The sequence below is a fragment of the Puma concolor genome, unplaced genomic scaffold (assembly GCF_028749965.1).
Source record: "Puma concolor isolate L17-30 unplaced genomic scaffold, mPumCon1.1.hap2 unalloc_scaffold_38, whole genome shotgun sequence".
In the NCBI taxonomy this organism is placed as follows: Eukaryota; Metazoa; Chordata; class Mammalia; order Carnivora; family Felidae; genus Puma; species Puma concolor.
In genome coordinates this window covers 206803-227564 of record NW_028240245.1, presented here as the reverse complement: position 1 = coordinate 227564, position 20762 = coordinate 206803, and the positions used below count along the sequence as shown (strand labels likewise).

At 37.8% G+C, this 20762-nt stretch overlaps 1 protein-coding gene across 1 annotated transcript in view; it reads right to left on the bottom strand.

The window, feature by feature from the left end:
• Positions 1-20762, bottom strand: part of LOC147571242 (EF-hand calcium-binding domain-containing protein 13-like) — a 176006-nt gene that overhangs the window by 76127 nt on the left and 79117 nt on the right.

Genomic DNA, 20762 nt, shown 5'->3' with positions numbered 1-20762 from the left:
GCATTAAACATTCATAGCGTGTGGGATGGTGAAAACGACAAAAACGTCTAAAAAGTCTCCTTAGGGGAGTGATTTTTTTTTTTTTAAAGGTTAAGAAACACTACTTTTAGGATAATGGTAACCACCTAAATTTACTCTGGAGAAATCTAAGAAAAAGGCTTAGAAATCCATAGGACCAAAGATGGCATCTTGATGTGGAACTCAGTGCATAGGATTTGGTGGTGAAGGAAAAGAAAGAAGCAGTTAAAGATGAAGTCCCTACCAAACAGTATCAAAATGTCAGAAGGCTCACTACCCCCACTTCCCACCCTCTGCCCCAAAGGTGCCATTAAAGTAAACGGACTTCATTTACTTCAGTAGAAACTGAAGACAGAGCTCCAAACTGAATGTGCCACCCAACACCCTCAACTCTTTCAACAAATCAGGATAGAAATGGACAAAGGAAGATTTGAGATGGGAGCCAACAACTCAGAAAATAGATTGTGTAGAAAGACCAAGTCAGCTCCAAAATAAAGACTCAAGTAAAGTAAAGGTACACAAGGTGGAATGGATATGACAAACTATAGTAAGGGACATAAAGGATAGACATGAAAAGAACCAAAAGGAAAAAAAAAAAAAAAAAAGGAGGGGGAGAGAGAAAAGGAAGAAAAAAAACAAACCATGCAAAAAAAAAAAAAAAAAAAGTAGAAAAGTTTACAGCAGAAGTGACAGAGCCCAGAAATAAACCCCACATACGCTCAACTAATATTTGACAAGGCAGCCAAGAACATTCAATGGAGAAAGGATGGTCTCTTCAACAAATGGTGTTGGGAAACTGAATAACCACTTGGGATACTCCCCAAAATCACCTCAAAATAAATTAAAGATTTAATTGTAAGATCTGATACTGTAAAGAAAACATAAGGAAACAGCTTTCAGACATTGGTCTTGGCAATGATTTTTTGGACATGACACCAAAAGCACAAACAACAAAAAGCAGAAATCAACAAGTAGAACTAGATCCAATTGAAGATTTTTCTTTTTCTTAATGTTTATTTGTTTGTGAGAGAGAAAGACACAGAGCATGAGCAGGGGAGGGGCAGAGAGAGAGGGAGACACAGAAACTGAAGCAAGCTCCAAGCTGTCAGCACAGAGCCCGACGTGGTGCTTGAACTCAAGAATCATGAGATCGAGACCTGAAGTCGAATGCTTAACTGGCTGTAGTCGGACGCTTAACCAACGGAGCCACCCAGGCACCCCAGAACTACCTTCAACTTAAAAACTTTTGTACAGCAAAAGAAACAATCGGCAAAATGAAAAGGCAACCTACAGAATGAGAGAAAATATTTGCAAACCATATATCTGATAAAGGATTATTATCCAAAATATATAACAAAGAATTCACACAGCTCAATAACAAACAAACAAATGAACTATTTTAAAAATGGGCAGAGTAATAGAATAGGCATTTTCCCAAAGAAGACATCCAAACGACCAACAGGTGCATGAAAAGGTGTTCAACATCACTAACCATCAGGGAAATGCAAATCATAACCACAATGAGATATTGCTCAAACCTGTTAGAATGGCTATCACCAAGAAGACAGGAGATACGGATTTGTGATGATGTGGAGAAAGGGAACCCTCATACACTGTTGGTGGCAATGTAAATTGGTGCAGCCACTATGGACAACAGTATAGAGATTCCCCTCAAAATTAAAAATAGAACTACAATATGAACCATCAATTCCCCTTATAAGTGTATATTCAAAGGAAACGAAAACAGGATCTCGAAGACATACTCCTGTGTCTACTGCAGCATTATTCACAATAGCTAAAATATGGAAACAATCTAAGTGCTCATCAACAGATGAATAAACAGAGGTAGTGTGAAAATATACAACAGAATATTTTTCAGCCATGAGAAAGAGAGAAATCCTGCCATTTGCAACAACATGGTAGGATCTTGAAGTCCTTATGCTTAGAGGAGATAAGCCAAAGACAAATGTTGTATATGTCACTAATATGTGGAATCCAAAAAAGCCGATCTCATAGAAAGAGAGTAGAATGGTGGTTACCAGGGACTTAGGGGGTGGGGTGATTGGGGAGATACTGTTAAAAAGTACAAATTTGCAGTTAAAATGAATAAATTCTGGAAATCTAATGCTGTGCTGATCTAATACTGTATTACATAATTGAAAGTTGCTAAGAAACTAGATCTTAAATGTTCTCACCACAAAAAAAGAAATCGTGATAATTACGTGATGTGATAGAGGTGTTAGATAACATTACAGTGATAATTATATTGCAATATATAAATGTATCAAATCAGCACATTGGACACCCTAAACTTACATAATGTTATCATATGCCCATTATATCTCAATTTTACAAAAAGGAAAAGAAAAACTCTGTGGAGGTGGAGTGGGGGAAAAAAAAAGCTCTAAGTCACTAATATCGAGGATGAAAATGAAGGTATCATTACAGATGAAGCAGAAATCAAAAAAGATAAGAAGCAGATGTCAAGGACAACTTTATCCAATACATTTGAAAAGTCAGATGAAATGGACAAATTCCTATAAAGACACAGCCTGCCAAAACTGACAGGAAAATAGAATATTTTCTTGGTAATACCATACAATTTAAGAAATTAAATCAATAATCCAGAATTTTTCCATAAATAAAACTCTAGGCCCATAAGGCTTCACCTGTGAGTTCTGCTTAACATTTGAGGAAGAAAAAAATCTCTTACAGAGAATAGGAAAGTAAAGAATATTCCCCAACTCTTTTGAAAACGTAGCAAAAATGATATTCAACAATACCAGTCATTAAAATAACGCAGTTATTTTCTACATTTATAAACATCTGCTTCCCTGAGCCAATGCCACAGGCAACACCCCCTGAGGTATTCCTGGATATCAGCATAGTTTCCATAGTTTCCCTTCCAAAGGGTTAACACGTGGCAAAGGGCCTCACGGACTCTGTTGTACTCTGTGCATGGCATTCTGACTGAATACTGCCCGCGCCAGTCAGTTCGCAAAGTGACCTCATCTCCCAAGTACCACCACCCACAGGGATAAAGTAGGCCCAGACTCCCCCATCTGTTCAGTCTCACAGAGCTCAGGCTTGGCACACTATGGTGGCACCGGTGCTCACCAGTCATCTCACTGCAGCCCCCCCGCCCCAGGGTGCCCTCCATTGCTGTATACCCCATCCATACATCTCCCATCCCCACTGGTAGATGATGGCCTTTACAACTAGATGCATTCAGACTACTAACCGTGTTCAGGTCCATGTCTTAATACTTCATCAAGTAAAACATTAGCTGCATGAAAGTCATTGTTCATCAATAATGCCTTGAGGTCAGAGACATCAATCAGATCATTCTGGAGAATTTGAACAGTAACGAAGAGTAGCCGTGTAACTGAGAAAAAAAAAAAAAAGAGCAAAAACATGCTTCAACAGCAGAAATAAGAGTACACTGTTCACTTTCACTTAATGGGCTTGAGTTGCATAAAAGAAGTTTACATGAAATTACTAGTAGTTTTAAAAACCATTGTGTATTATAATAGCTAGCAGTTACTGAACACTAAGTGCTGGAGACTCTTCTGAGTACTTCTACTTTACCTATTTAAGTCTATTATTACCTGTAATAATTCCAAGATAGGCATTATTATCCCCATTTTTCAGATGAAGGAATTGAGGTTAGTGAGAGTTAAAAAAATTTTTTAATGTTTATTTATTTTTGAGAGAGAGAGAGAGACAGACAGACAGACAGACAGAGAGACAGACAGACAGACCATGAGCAGGGAAGGGTCAGAGAGAGACAAAGATGCAGAATCTGAAGCAGGCTCCGGGTTCTGAGCTGTCAGCAGAGACTCCAACGTGGGGCTCAAACTCACTAACCGCGAAATCATGACCTGAGCTGAAGTTGGGCGCTTAACCGACTGAGACACCCAGGCGCCCCGAGGTTTGTGAGATTAAGTGATTTACTGAAGAATATACTGGTATTAAGTGACAGGGCCAGGATTCAAATCCAGGCACGATATTTCCAAAGCCCATGCTCTTAACTACTGTGCCTTTCAGGTAGACATATGTAACTGGTCAACCATTATGCCTACAGCTACATAATACTTCATATGTGGACCCTGAAATAATTGTGAAGCATTACAAAGAAGTTTACATCAAAACTTTATTGCCTTATTTCACTTAAAGTTATGTTACAGAGACAAAATAAGAAGAAGAAGGTGCTGTTTCTGTAAGTCGTGCTCTTTATATTTATCTTATAGCCCCACAAATGTTGACAGCCTTGGTCACTTTCCAATGCCTTCAAACAGTTGTGGTTGTTGATGCTGTTTAATTTAGTCCACATTTTACTAGTTGTTCTCAGCAGGAGGGTTGGTTTCACATAAGCTACTCCATCATAGTCAGAAGTAGAACCAGGTAACTCAAGCTTTATCGGTAAATTTGATGCCCTGCTCTGGTTGAAAATTACTGTTTAGGTTATTACTTTACTACAAAGCTATAGTGATTAAGACCATGTGGCATAAGAATAAATAAAAATCAGTGGAATGGAACTGGAAGTCTAGAAATAAATCCATACATTTCTGATCAATTGATTTTTTACAAGGATGGCAAAACCATTTATTTAAGGGGGAAAAGAATGATCTTGTCAACAAACGATGCTGGGGTAACTGGCTATCTGCATGCAAAAGAATTAGAGTGGACTCCCATCTCACACCACATACAGACATTAACTCAAAATGAATCAAAGATTGAAATTAAAAGGCTAAAACTATAAAATTCTTAGAAGAAAACATTAGTATAAATCTTAATGATCTTGGATTATGTTTAGACATGATATCAAAAGAAGTGACAAAAGAAAATATAAACTGGATTTCACCCAATTTAAAAACGTTTGTGCTTCAAAGGACACCACCAAGAAAGAGAAAAGACCCATAAAATTGGAGAAAAGATTTGCAAATCATCTATCTGATAAAGCTACAGTATCCAGGATATAAGAACCCTAGCAACTTGACAAATAACCCGATTTTAAGATAAGCAAAGGATACATATCTCTAAATGGCCAGTAAACACATGTAAAGATGTTCAAAGTTATTAGCCATCAGGGAAATGCAAAACAAAACCACGGTGAGATACTTGTGAGACTAGGCTAGAATAAAAAAGACGGACAATGTAACAAGTACTGACAAGGATTTAAAGAAATGTACAATGCTGTTGGGAATGTAAAATGGGGCAGCTGCTTTGGAAAAGGTTCCAGCAGCTCCTCAAGTTGAATGTAAAGTTACCACGTGACCCAGCAGTTCCATTCCCAGGTAGGTACCTGAGAGACATGTAAATGTACATCCACACAAAAACCTGTACTCAAAAAAATGTACACATGTTCATAGCAGCATTATTCTTAGTGGCCAAAAAAGGGAAACAACCCGAATGTCTATGAACTGATAACTGGCCAAAGAAAATGTGGTATAACCACAGAATATTATTCTACCACGAAAAGGAATAAAGTACTCATTTATGTTATGATACAGGTGAACCTTAAAAACAGTATGCTGGGGCGCCTGGGTGGCTCAGTCGGTTGAGCGGCCGACTTCAGCTCAGGTCATGATCTCATGGTTTCGTGGGTTCGAGCCCCACATTGTGCTGACAGCTCAGAGCGTGGAGCCTGCTTCGGATTCTGTGTCTCCCTCTCTCTCTGTCCCTCCCCCGCTCTCTCTCTCTCTCAAAAATAAACATTAAAAATTAAAAAAAAAAACAAAAAAAAAACCAGTATGCCAAATGAAAGAAGCCAGACACAAAAAGCCACGTATTCTAGTTATATGAATAACTAGAATAACGATTCTAGTTATATGATGTTCAAACATCAACACAGATAGAAAGCAGACTAGTGGTTGTCAGTGGCTGGGGAGAGCGGGGAAATAAGCACTACAGGGTACAGGGGTTTTTTTTGACGTGATGAAAATGTCCCAGAATTAGAGTGTGAAGGTTGCACAACTTTGTGGATATACCAAAAACCACTGAATTGAACACCTTAAAAGGATGAGATTTTATGGTATGTGATTTATATCTCAGTAAAAATGTACATTTGATAAATAATGCCATTGATTATAAAGGTGTTCTAATTTTAGAGATATTCAAACGTGAAGAAAAAAAGACATTTGTTTCCCCAAGGCATTTAGAAATCCATTGTTGGCAGGGGTGTCTGCATTTGTGGAGGGTTCTTCGGTAGGTGTTCTCTGTAGACATGGGGGTTTAGGGAAAGATGCTGGTGTTGAAATGGTTTCCCTAATTCCAAGGAGCACGAGAGGAACTTTGGGGACAAAGACCAAGCACTTGTCTTTATGCAGCAGGGGCAAAACGATGTGGTTAGGCCACAGAAATGACATGGTAGTAAGAATGATACAGGGATTAATGGCCCAAGCATTTAAAGAAACTAGCTAGATGAAGCTAAGATTTCTATAAGTGAAATCAGTGGCCAGTCCATTTGGGTAAACCTGAAAACTCCAAAGGCCTGACTTGAGACAGCACAGAGGGTAGTAGTGGTCCCTCACCCAATTTCCACACCTGATTTAATTCATAGATCCAGAACCCCTTGAGTGAAGAAAAATTTATCTCCTCTTGAGGAAGGACTTTATATTAACAGCAAAGGTATTTACTGTGTATCTTCTTCAACGCTGTTTTATTTCTTTTCCCTCCTTTATAACTTTGCCCCATTTTCACTTGTTTTTTTTTTATATCACATAAGCTGCTTGAAATCCTTTTTGAAACTATAGACACTACAAATTAAACACTTGAAATCCATTTAGTGATTTTTTTTAAATGTGATTTCATTATCTTTATTTTACAGTCACTTCTTTAAACTGGAAGTATTCACTTACCTATGGACTCTTTGAAAGGTGGACTTCCTTTAATTCTTTCAAAGAAATCTTTTAAATTCACCTCATTATCATCTGGAAATATCAAAATCAAGCATATTGTCATTAAAACCCTGATACTCAATCGGTACACAAAATAAAGGCTCTGACTAACAATACCTAAAATCTCATTCTACCTCATTTCTCTCTCAAATGGCTGAAACTATTTCAATGTAATTTTTCATACTTTCAGGAACCACACCCATTGATCAGTTAATGATATTAATAGTTCACTTTTTTTGACTTCTTACTCAAAAGTAAGAACTTAAAATAACTTTGAGTTCCTTATGTATATATACTAAGTATCCTTTTATGATGCTTCACATTTATTAACTAAAATATGCACAAGAATTCTATAACATGCTTGATATGCCTATCCTTAAAAGATGAAAGCAAAGAGAAATTAAATAACTTGTCTAGGTCACAAGAGCCAGAAAGTGCTCGAGGCTGTATTTGAACTAAGGCAGTCTAAGGCCAGAGGTGACAATGTTAACTATTGGGACACACACACACACACACACACACACACACACACACACACACACAGGAAATAAAATGCAGTAATGTAACCACAGCAGAAAATATAGGGCTATAACTACATTGAAAAGACTTTAACTTATAACAAAATGGCAAGCTGGGTAGCACAGGAACGATTACAAATTCCTAAAGATGCTGTATGAAATATTTTATTCTATAAATGCATTATCAAGTTGTATGAAAAGGAAATAATAAAACGTTAAGTGGGCACAGAGATCCAGAGGGGAAAACCAAGTGAATACTAAGCCTACAGCTATTTGGGGATACATATTAGATCCAAAAGCAGCAAGGTGCTTGATTTAAATGTTCATGCATATTCATAAAAGAAAACTTGGGTCCTGCTACACAGAGAGTTTGAATTTAGATACCAAATGAAACTGGGATGCTTAAAGAATTTCAATCCAGTGAAAGGGAGATTAAAATATTATATTCACTGGCCCATGTAAACACCAAGGTGACCTAAATCTTCCCAATTTTGAGAGGCAGTGGGTAAAAAAGATCACCTGTGAAAAATCTCCTGCATCTCATGTGGGCTTAGGGCCTAAATTTATACCACTCCCATGATATGAAAAACCCCAGGTCAAAACATAAAAATTGATTGAGGTCAATAATAATCTATGGCAAAAGCAATAACCAAACAATGCTGGGGAGGTACTCTTAAACCTAAGACATGCTCATGGGATTCCCATAGAAAAAACAAGCTGGTTAAGATAAACCCCAAATAAAAAGCCACCTAAAACTGGTAAAACTCACCAGCTTCTAGAAGTATTCCCACACGATTTGACACTTAAGAGTGGATGTAAATAGGAAAGGAGATCAAGTACACAATACATGAAGTCAAAGATGGAAAACAAAGATAAATATGTGACCACTTGGAAACAATGATCAAGACTAAATAATTATTCTTCTGAGATGTAATGAAACTTTGGGTATTTCCTTTGGTTAAAAAAGCAGAATGGGACAAGCAAAATAAAAGGTGAAAGTGGGTCTCCTCTGAAGAAAGACTGCAGATCAAAATGAAGCTGCTGATGTCATGTCTTTGTTTTATTACATAATGGTATTTTCCCACCCATGCTTACAAGAAATGAATGCTAATTATCTAAATTAGCATATGTAGAGTATGAACAGATAGATATGGTCAGTAAATAAATTAGCAGACTATTTTGGCTCTAATTTATATCAACCTAAGCCTCATCGCGACTGCCTTTAGCATTTTACCTCCATATAAAACACTCTAAAACTGGTTCCTATAAACAGGGAAAAATGAGCAGAATCTCAAGCCAAAAAAATGCTCACCACTGATGTCACAATATTTAAGGGCTTCACTGCCGTCCTCCGCAGCTAAATTAACATTCAAACTTTTCAGGGCATGCTCCAAGTTACGTATGCCAATCTTGCCATTATCAACACTTGTCAAGATACAAGCAGCTTCTTTAAATGCTACAAAGATAAATAAATATATATAAGATACTATTATTTTAAAAAATGCAAAATAGTTTGTCCAGAGTCCACTATAGGTGAACTCTCAATTTAAGTATATATATTTAACTAAAATCTCTGCAGAAAAAAAGCAAAGTATTTTCTACTTGTAACTGACAACCTATTTATTTCAAGCAGCATTTAAAAAAATTAAGGGCGCCTAGGTGGCTCAGTCGGTTAGCCATCCAACTTCAGCTCAGGTCATGATCGCATGGTTCCTGGGTTTAAGCCCCGCATTGGGCTCTGGGCTAAAAACTCAGAGCCTAGAGCCTGCTTCAGATTCTGTGTCTCTCTCTCTGCCCCTCTTCCACTTGTTCTCTCTCTCTCTCTCTCTTAAAACTAAACATTTAAGAAAAGAAAAATTAAACCAAAAAATTATATGCAGAATTTGATGGGTTATCTGAATCCATTCATCCATTAAATACTGAATAAGCTGTGACCCTTTCTTAAATAATAGTAACGTCCTGTACATGTAGATCTAAAGACTTCTATCAACTGATGAAATAAACCAAAAAAAAAAAAAAAAAAAAAGCTAAAATTTGAGATTAAAGCTCTTGATCTCCAGGGCCACTACCAGTCTATATTGTGCTTTTGTGTGAATTGAAAAAAGGCACCCCTCTCTATGTATCAATTACAAAGAGGCATACCTTCCTCTAGGTAGCTGCAATCTAGCATTGGTGGTCCCAGCCTGGAGAGCACAGTGGAATGTAGAATGCATTTCAGTCTCTACTTGTACCCTTTCAACCAGGCATCTCTGTGCAAGCACAACCCATGCAACCAAATGTAGTCCTGTTGATACCACACCAATTTAAAATATAAAACATGATCATTACTGGGAGTTTCAATTTTTTGTCAATACCATTTCTCACCCCATTTCTCTCTCAACCCCAAAATGAAGTTGTCGTGTATGTTTCCATAGTCCGAAAATCGTTGCATTATACTAACAGATCTAAACCTTCAGTTGGAAAGAATACCATAATACCATTTTAGACCTATATTCATTTTTACTAACATTTATTTTATAGCTACTAAAACCAACAATGAAAATTTCAGCCCTCTTAAAGAGTTTCCTTTAAATTCCTTGAAGACAGGGACTTTAGAATTTGTCTTGTCTATAAATAAAATTATAATACATTATATAGTTGGTACTATGAGAAAAATGTGTGCCAGATATGAGCACTGAGCACTCAGATATAAAGCACTGAGACAGTTCACCTAACCTATAACTCTGAAAAGTCTTATGGGTTGAGGAGTGATGTTTGAGCTGAGTTTGGGGGGAAAATGTGAATTTGTTTGACAGAAAATATACAGAAAGGAAACAGCACATGCAAATATATGGAACCAAAAGCACATGGAAGATATGGAACCAATTTAAATTATAATAAGTAATATGGCTACAGAATAAATACAAATGCAGAAGTGATGAGAGATGAGGCTAATGAGATAAGAAGACAGATTTATTGTCATTCTTTAATTCCATAAATATTCACAATTATATAAGTCAATAATATAAAAGATTTGAAACAATGCCTAGCACAGTAAATATCATATAATATTAGCTATTAAATTAGCTATTAATAAGGGGCTTCTGAAAGCCAAAATTGTGCTAGGATCTGGAGAAACAATGCTAGGACTTCTGGCAAAATGGAAACATGGTTCTTGGCCCAATGATGCTTCCAGGCACGTAAGAAAAAGAATCATTAACCAAATAATCAAAAATATGACTAGAAAACAACCAGATTTTAACATGGGCAGAAGACCTAAATAGACCTTTTTCTGAAGAAGACATACAGATGGCCAACAGACACACGAAAAGATATTCATCACCAATCTCAGGGAAATGCAAATCACAACAACAATGAGATATCACCTTACACATGTCAGAATGACTAAAATCAAAAACATAAGAAGTAACAAGTGCTGGCGAGGACGTGGAGAAAAAGCAGCCCTTGTGCAATGTTGGTGGAATGTAAATTGGTACGGCTGATGTGGAAACAGTATGGAGGTTCCTCAAAAAGTAAAAACAGAAATACTATTTGACCCAACAATTCCACTACTGGGTATTTACCCAAAGAGAACAAAAACACTAATTCAAAAAGGTATATGCACCCCTATATGTTTATTGCAGCATTATTTACAATAGCCATGATATGGAAGTATCTCAACTATCTATCAATAGGTGAATGAATAAAGAGGTGGTATATTATGGAATTTGACACAACCATGGAAAAGAATGAGATTGTTTTTTTGCCATTTGCAACAACATGGATGGACCTAGAGGGTATTATACTAAGTGAAATATGTCAGACTGAGAAAGACAAACACCATATGATTGCACTCATAGGTGGAATCTAAAAAACAAATAAAAAAAAAAGAAAAGCAAAATCAGACCTAAAAATACAGGAACAAACTGATGGTGGCCAGAGAGAAGGGGGGATAATGGGTAAAATGGGTAAAGGGGAGTAGGAGATACGGGTTTCCAGGAATGTAATGACTATGTCATGGGAATAAAAGGCACAGGAAAGGGAATATAGTCAGTGATACTGTAATATTGTTGTATGGTGACAAATGGCTATGTTTGTGGTGAGCATAGCAAAATGTATAATCACTACACCTGAAACGAATATAACATTGTGTGTCCACCGTACTCAAATAAAAAAATTTAATGAGAAATTATATTATTTTGGTCTTAATGAATTAAGATAATTCAAAGTTCTCTAATATTTTTGCTACTTTTTTTCCTAAGTAAGCTCTACACCCAACATGGGGCTTGAACTCATGACCCTGAGGTCAAGAGTTGCATGTTCTACCAACTGAACCAGTCAGATGCTCCTACTTTTGTCACTTTATAAGCTAAAATATATTGAGCATTTCTAGTGTCATTTAAAAAAATATTAATGGGTATTTATAGTATGAAGTAAATGCTATGAAAAAGACATAGTTTAATGAAAGCTTATAATAAAAGAAGCTGACCTCGACTACCAGATAATGACAGGCTCCCTAGAGGAAATTGACATTCATTCAATTTTTTTTTTTAATGTCTATTTTTGAGACAGAGAAGGAGACACAGAATCTGAAGCAGGCTCCATGCTCTGAGCTGTCAGCACGAAGCTCAGCACAGAGCTCAAACTCACAGACTACGACATCATGACCTGAGCCAAAGTGAGACACTTAACCAACTGAGTCACCCAGGCACCCCATCACTCATTTGAAAGATGAGTAAACATTAACTAGGCAAAGAGTGTCAGGGAAACCTATTCCAGGGAACAAAATACGCAAAAGCTTTGTAGTTGGATTTCGAAGGAAATGAAAGAAAATGCAGAAAGCAAGGGTAATGGTACAAAATTATACCAGAGAGCTAGGACATGCAGGATTTTGATCTTTAACAACAATGGAAAATGTTTAAAGAGTTGAAAATAGGGGGACATCACACAATCAGATTACTTTTTTGAAAAAAAACAATTACTCTGGCTGGAGTGGGACGAATGGACTAGGAATCCATTGGCACCTGGCAATGATCCTAAAAAATAACTCTTTCATAGGGAATGCTTTCTTGTATACATATATAAAGTCCTTACCATCTGCTGTTGGTAGTTTCAGATTTGAAGACAAAGCCTCTTTCCTAAAGTCTGCAAATTTAAATAGAGAGATTAGGCCATAAGGAACAGCATAATGATTTTACCCAGTTTGGAAGAAAACCAATGGATAAATTACATACTTCATTTCTCAATAACATTTAGCATTGACCATTCCCTTCTTCTCAAAATCCTCCACTAGCTTCCAGAATAACGTTCTCTACTCATCTTCCTCTTACTTCTTAGACTCCATGGATTCGTCAAGCTCCACCAAGCTTCTTAAATGTGGCTGAGATTCTAATGTTACAAATGCTTCCTTTATCCCTAAGAGAACAGCTTAATCCCCAGGCTCATATATTCAATAACATGTTTAATTATTAGTCTGAATTGTCCTTCTTTAGTCCTGCCTGTCTGTCTGTCTGTCTGTCTGTCTGTCTATCTATCTATCTATCTATCTATCTATCTATCTATGTAATTCTGGAGCTTTTCCTAAGGACAAGGTGCAGTGATACCCTTCATCCTATACATTTTCTACAAAAATGCAAATTGATACAGAGATCTATTTGAGGGACAAGTGACAGAAACAAAATATGTCCATTTGCATAGATGGACCACATTGCAGTTAGAGAGCAGTTTAGAATAACTCACAACTAGTACAGGTATTACCTTGAAGCAAAAGGGGGTTAGAATCAAGATACATTATATTTACATTAGTTTTTAAAATGTGATCTAAGCAGGATTAAAAAAAATATAACTAACCTATTAAAAAGTACTTTCAAAATAGTAGGTTTGGCAATTTTACAAGATAACTCTAAAACAGAATTTCTCAACCTGAGCAAAATTACATTTGGGGCCAGCTAATTATGTGGGGGAGTGCTGTCCTCTACATTATAGGGTGGTTAGCAGCATCCCTCACCTCTACTCACCAGATCCCAGCACTCCTCCCCCATCAGTTTTGACAATCTAAACTGTCTTTGCATATTGCCAGTTTTTCCCTGAGACACAGATCTGATCTCATTTTTTAGCTGAAGTTAAATTTAAAGGCAGGAGATGGCTTTCCAAGTATTGATAAAATCCATCTGGGTATATCCCAGATAAGAATATGGATGGATCAGGTAAATTCTTTGTAAATAGAGCAAATAGCCAGATCAACACTTACACAGAATGTTATATAGACCAACGGTTTAATTGTTCAACAATAACTTGTATTTTTCAAAGAGCCTTTCACCTAAAAGAAAAAGAAAGCTAGACAACTATTAGGACCTCTCTAAAATTCATAAAAGGAAAGGGATTAACTTTGAAATAAAATTACTCTAGAAAGAAAAATTTTATTTTTTTTTTAATTTTTTTTTTCAACGTTTATTTATTTTTGGGACAGAGAGAGACAGAGCATGAACGGGGGAGGGGCAGAGAGAGAGGGAGACACAGAATCGGAAACAGGCTCCAGGCTCTGAGCCATCAGCCCAGAGCCCGACGCGGGGCTCGAACTCCCGGACCGCGAGATCGTGACCTGGCTGAAGTCGGACGCTTAAACGACTGCGCCACCCAGGCGCCCCGAAAGAAACATTTTAAAGCCATATGACAATATATATAAATACTTTCAGACCAAGTTTACAATGCAGTCCAAGAGATCATCCAGGAATTTGATATTGTAATAACTAAACCTCCGTGAATATAGAATATAAGATAGATCTCTAAATCTGATCTGTAGTAAATTGCATTTCAATACATTTACAGTAGGATTTAGGAACTAAGTATTAAGATTTAATTAATTAAGTATTTGGTAAAATATTTTAAAACCTTGGATAAAATTTTAGAAGAAATTTTTATTACAAGTTACTGGTTATCTGCTCAATCAACTCACCGTCGAGCAAGGAATCATCCAGCATTTCTTGAAAACTATTATCAGTGAAATAAATTCTATTGGTGTTTCCAAGTACATCTGCATAGTTGTCCTTGCCAGACTGATCACTTTCCTCCATACATTCCAATGTACCGATGATGTCATTCAATGCTACAAACACAGAGAATATACATGCAACATGTAATTCAGTCCACGGATCTAAATTTTTGGAACATAACAGTAAAACTGATGGATTCTTCCAGTTTTGCACTGTCCAAAATGGCAGCCACTACCCACATGTGGCCATTTAAAAAGGTAGAGCAATCCATTCTCCACTATAGTTTTCTATAGTCCCTTATCTTTATTCTTAAGATTATTTTGTTAAAACTCCGGGTTCTGCGTGGGCTATTCCTTTATGAACAAAAAAGTATGCCAAAGTTTCTCTAGTCATTCTATTAACGAGCTCACCATTTCATAAAAAATACCCTCCATTCGTCACAACTGCTCCCAAACTCCAATCCTTCCCTTTCTACTTTCTTTCCCTACACCCCTTGCTCCTGTCAGCTCACTTTACCCAATTTAGAGAATCAGCAAAGCCTATTATGTTTAGCATGATAATATCAAACATCTGAACTAGGAAATCCATGACTGACCACCCCCCCCCCTTAAAACAAACAAACAAACAAAAACCTCTTCACATTTCTAAAGTACATGTCTAAAAAAATAATCTTTCAGAATTCATTAAGAGAAATATATAATAAATTCCTTTAAAATTAGCTAATTTATGTGAAAGTATAATTTAATATATTATGTTGTTCCATGAGTTAGTCATTAGTCATTGGTAAGAAGTTTCAAAAATAGGCCATGTGAGGAATGGTTGAAGGGAAATCTGAGTCCAGAGAAAAGACGATTCAACGTAAAAGAAAGAAAATATAAGAGCTCTCCTCCCATCCCTGGAGGGCTACTGACAGGGGGAAGAGTCCAAATGTTAAGTTTGGGAATGGAATTATAAGGCAGGATTTCCATCAAATATGTGAAACAATTGACTCGTTCTACAGCTGTCCAAAAATTACGGAATGGGCTGCTTCAAAAAGTCATAAGGATTTCCAAGACAAACAGTAGGATCAGTGTACATTACGATTAGCCTGTCCCTGAAACCCACTAATGTGGTTTTTAAAAAAATTTTTTTTTAATGTTTATTTCTGAGACAGAGAGAGACAGAGCATGAGTGGGGGAGGGGCAGAGAGAGAGGGAGACCCAGAATCTGAAGCAGGCTCCAGGCTCTGAGCTGTCAGCACAGAGCCGGACGCAGGGCTCGAACTCACAGACCGCGAGATCATGACCTGAGCCAAAGTTGGACGCTCAACCGACTGAGCCACCCAGGCACCCCTAATGTGGTTTTTAAATAAACATGTAGGGGCGCCTGGGTGGCGCAGTCGGTTGAGCGTCCGACTTCAGCCAGGTCACGATCTCGCGGTCCGTGAGTTCGAGCCCCGCGTCGGGCTCTGGGCTGATGGCTCAGAGCCTGGAGCCTGTTTCCGATTCTGTGTCTCCCTCTCTCTCTGCCCCTCCCCCGTTCATGCTCTGTCTCTCTCTGTCCCAAAAATAAATAAACGTTGAAAAAAAATTTTTTTAATAAAAAAAAAATAATAATGGTTGAATCATTATGCTGCACACCTGAAACTAATGTAATACTGTATGTTAATTATACTTGAGTTAAAAAAAACTACTAGAGGTAAACAAGATGAAAACAGAAAATTGGCAAATGGAGTTAACAAAGTGAGATTTAACTTTTGTAAAAAGCTAAGGTGGAATGTCAAGGTCAAAAACCTGAATGAGTGGGGTTTTTTAAGTTTATTTTATTTCTATTTTGAGAGAGACAGAGAGAATGAGAGCAGGGAAGGGACAGAGAGACAGTGAGAGAGAGAGAATCCCAAGCAGGCTCCATGCTGTCAGTCAGCACAGAGGCCAACATAGGGCTTGAACCCACAAAACTGTGAGACCATGACCCGAGCCAAAATCGAGAGTTGGATGCTCAACCAACGGAGCCACCAAAGCACCCCATGAATGAGTGTTTTTATTTTTTATTTTTGAATGTTTATTTTTGAGAGAGAGAGAGAGAGAGACAGAGCATGAGCTGGTGAGGGACAGAGAGAAAGAGGGAGACACAGACTCTGAAGCAGGTTCCAGGCTCTGAGCTGTCAGCACAGAGCCTGACACAGGGCTCAAACGGCTCAAACAGCACAGAGCCTGACACAGGGCTCATGAACAGCATGATCATGACCTGAGGCAAAGTCGAACGCTTAGCCGACTGAGCCACCCAGGTGCCCCCTATAAGGAGAGAACTGGCAATATAGAATGACGATAGCCAGATTCCCCTTCAATTTCCAATGCAAAACACACTCTATACTGAGTTAAAATATCAATAAAAATAATATTTGGTGATGAACTGAATCAGAGAAGTGGAAGTGGTGGAGCTAGGGCCATAAGGAAAAAAAAAGACCAAGAATGACTCCTAACTTTTCAGCCTAAACAACTGAATGCTAAGCTCAATAGAAACGGAAATCACCAGATGCCAGAAGTGAGGAAGAATTATCGTGTGTGTGCCTGAGCTGACGCCATGGCAGTCAGATGGTATAACGCATAAGTAGAGAACATAAGCTCTGAGTTGCTTTTTTTTTTTTTGTAATTAATTCATTTATTTTGAGTGAGAGAGAGAGAGAGAGAGCATGTGGAAGGGGCAGAGAGAGGGAATCCCAAGCAGGCTTCTCACCGTTGCATGGAGCCTGATGCAGGGCTTGAGCTCACAAACTGTGAAATCATGACCTGAGCCGAGATCAACAGTCAGATGCTTAACTGACTGAGCCACCGAGGCGCCCCATGAGTTGCCTTTTTTTTTTTGAGAGACAGAGTGTGTGCATATGGGAGAGGGGCAGAGAGAGAGAGAGAGAGACAGAATGCTTTTTTTTAAAAATATAACTTATTGTCAAGTTAGCTAACATACAGTGTGCTCTTGGCTTTAAGAGTAGATTCCCATGATTCATCGCTTACATACAACACCCAGTACTCATCCCAACAAGTACCCTCCTCAATGCCCATCACCCATTTTCCCCTCCCCCACAGTCTCCCCATCAATCCTCAGTCTGTTCTCTGTATTCAGAAGTCTCTTATGGTTTGCCTTCCTCCCTCTTTGTTTGAAACTATTTTTTCCTCTTCCCTTCCCTCATGGTCTTCGGTTAAGTTTCTCAAATTCTACATATGAGTGAAAACATGATATCTCTCTTGCTCTGACTTATTTCACTTAACATAATACCCTCCAGTTCCATCCATGTTGTTGCAAATGACAAGATTTCATTCTTTCTCATTGCCGGTAGTATTCTGGTATGTGTCTGTGTGTGTGTGTGTGTGTGTGTGTGTGTGTGTGTGTGTGTGTGTGTGTATCACATCTTTTTTATCCATTCATCAGTGGATGGACATTGGCTCTTTCCATAATGTGGCTATTGTTGATAGTGCTATTATAAACATTGGGGTACATGTGCCCCTATGAATCAGCACTCCTGTATCCTTTGGATAAATTCCTAGTAGTGCTATTGCTGGGTTGTAGGGTAATCCTATTTTTAATTTCTTGAGGAACCTCTACACTGTTTTCCAGAGAGGCTGCACCAGTTTGCACTCCCACCAAAAGTGCAAGAGGGCTCCCATTTCTCCACATCCTCACCAACATCTGTTGTTTCCTGAGTTGTTAATTTTAGCCACTCTGACCTGTGTGAGGTGGTATCTCAGTGTGGTTTTGATTTGTATTTCCCTAATGATGAGCGATGTTGAGCATCTTTTCATGTGTCTGCTGGCCATCTGGATGTCTTCTTTGGAAAAGCGTCTGCTCACGTCATCTGTCCGTTTCTTCACTGGTTTGTTTGTCGGGTGTTGAGCTTGGTAAGTTCTTTATAGACTTTGGATACTAGCCCTTTATCTGACATGTCATTTGTAAATATCTTCTTCCATTCGATCAGTTGCCTTTTAGTTTTGTTGATTGTTTCCTTTGCTGTGCAGAAACTTTTTATCTTGATGAGGTCCCAATAGTTCATTTTTGCTTTTATCTCCCTTGCCTTCAGAGACGTATCAAGTAAGAAGTTGCTGTGGCTGAGGTCAAAGAGGTTGTTGACTGTTTTCCCCTCTAGGGTTTTGATGGTTTCCTGTCTCACATTTAGGCCCTTCGTCCACTTTGAGTTTATTTTTGTGTATGGTGTGAGAGAGTGGTCCAGTTTCCTTCTTCTGCATGTTACTGTACAGTTCTTCCAGCACCATTTGCTAAAGAGACTTTCTTTTTTTCCTTGGATACTCTTCCCTGCTTCATCAAAGATTAGTTGGCCATACATTTGTGGGTCCAGTTCTGGGTTCTGTATTCTATTCCACTGGTCTATGTGCCTATTTTTGTGCCAATACCATACTGTCTTGATGATTACAGCTTTGTAGTAGAGGCTGAAGTCTGGGATTGTGATGCTTCCTACTTTGGTTTTCCTGTTCAACATTACTTTGGCTATTCGGGGTCTTGTGTGGTTCCCTACAAATTGAAAGATTGTTTGTTCTAGCTCTGAGAAGAATGCTGGTGCAATTTTGAGTGGGATTACACTGAATGTGTAGATTGCTTTGGGTACTATCCACATTTTAACAATATTTTTTCTTCCAATCCATGAGCCTGGAATGCCTTTCCATTCTTTGTGTCTTCTTCAATTTCTTTCATAAGTTTTCTACAGTTTTTAGCATACAGATCTTTTACCTCTTTGGTTAAACTTATTCCTAGGTATTTTATGGTTCTTGATACAAATGTAAATGGGATCGATTCTTTGATTTCTCTTACTATTGCTTCATTCTTGCTGTATAGAAATGCAACCAATTTCTGTACATAGGTTTTATATCCTGCAACTTTGCTGAATTCATGTATCAGTTCTAGAAGTTTTTTGGTGGAGTCTTTTGAGTTTTCCATGTAGAGTATCATGTCATCTGCAAAAAATGAAAGTTTGACTTCTTTGCCAATTTGGATGCCTTTTATTTCCTTTTTTTGTCTGATTGCTGAGGCTAGGACTTCCCACACTATATTAAACAACAGTGGTGAGAGTAGACATCCCTGTTGTATTCCTGATCTCAGGGGGTAAACTCTCAGTTTTTCCCCATTGAGGATGATATTAGCTTGGGCTTTTCATATGTAGATTTGATGATGTTAGGATATGTTCCTTCTATCCCAACTTTCTGGAGGGTTTTTACACAATGATGCTGTATTTTGTCAGATGCTTTTTCTGCACCTACTGACAGGATCATATTGTTCTCATCCTTTCTTCTATCGATGTGATATACCACATTGATTGATTTGCGAATACTGAACCAGTCCTGCAGCCCAGGAATGAATCCCACTTGATCATGGTTAATAATTCTTTTAATATACTGTTGAATTCAATTTGCTAGTATCTTGTTGAGAATTTTTGCATCCATGTTCATCGGGGATATTGGCCTGTAATTCTCCTTTTTAGTGGGGTCTCTGTCTGGTTTGGGAATCAAGGTAATGCTGGCTACATAGAATTAGTCCAGAAGCCTTCCTTCCATTTCTATTGTTTGGAACAGCTTGAGAAGAATAGGTACTAACTCTGCTTTAAATGTCTGGTAGAAGTCCCTTGGGTAGCCATCTGGCCCATTTGTTGGGACTCATTTGTTGGGATATTTTTGATAACTGATTCAATTTCTTCACTGGTTGTGGGTCTGTTCAAATTTTCTATTTCTTCCAGTTTGAGTTTTGGTAGTGTGTGGGTGTCTAGGAATTTGTCCAATTTCTTACAGATTGTCCAGTTTGTTGGCATATAATTTTTCACAGTATTCTCTAATAATTGTATTTCTGTGGTGTTGGTTGTGATCTCTCCTCTTTCATCGGTGATTTTATCTATTTGGGTTCTCTCTCTTTTCTTTTTGAGAAGTCTGGCTAGGGTTTTATCAATTTTGTGTATTGTTTCCAAAAGCCACCTCTTAGATTAATTGATCTGTTCTACTGTGTTTTTTGTTTTTTGGGGTTTTTTTTTTGGATTCCCTATTGTTTAGTTCTGCTCTAATCTTTGTTATTTCTCTTCTTCTGCTGGCTTTGGGGTTTCTTTGCTGCTCTGCTTCTAGTTCCTTTAGGTGTGAGGGTAGATTCTGTATTTGGGATTTTTCTTGTTTCTTGAGATAGGCCTGGATTGCAGTGTATTTTCCTCTTAGGACTGCCTTTGCTGCATCCCAAAGGGTTGGGAATGTTATATTTTCATTTTCATTTGCTTCCGTATATTTTTAAATTTCTTCTTTAACTGCCTAATTGACCCACTGATTCTTTAGTAGGATGTTCTTTAACCTCCATGCATTAGGAGGCTTTCCAAATTTTGTCTTGTGGTTGAT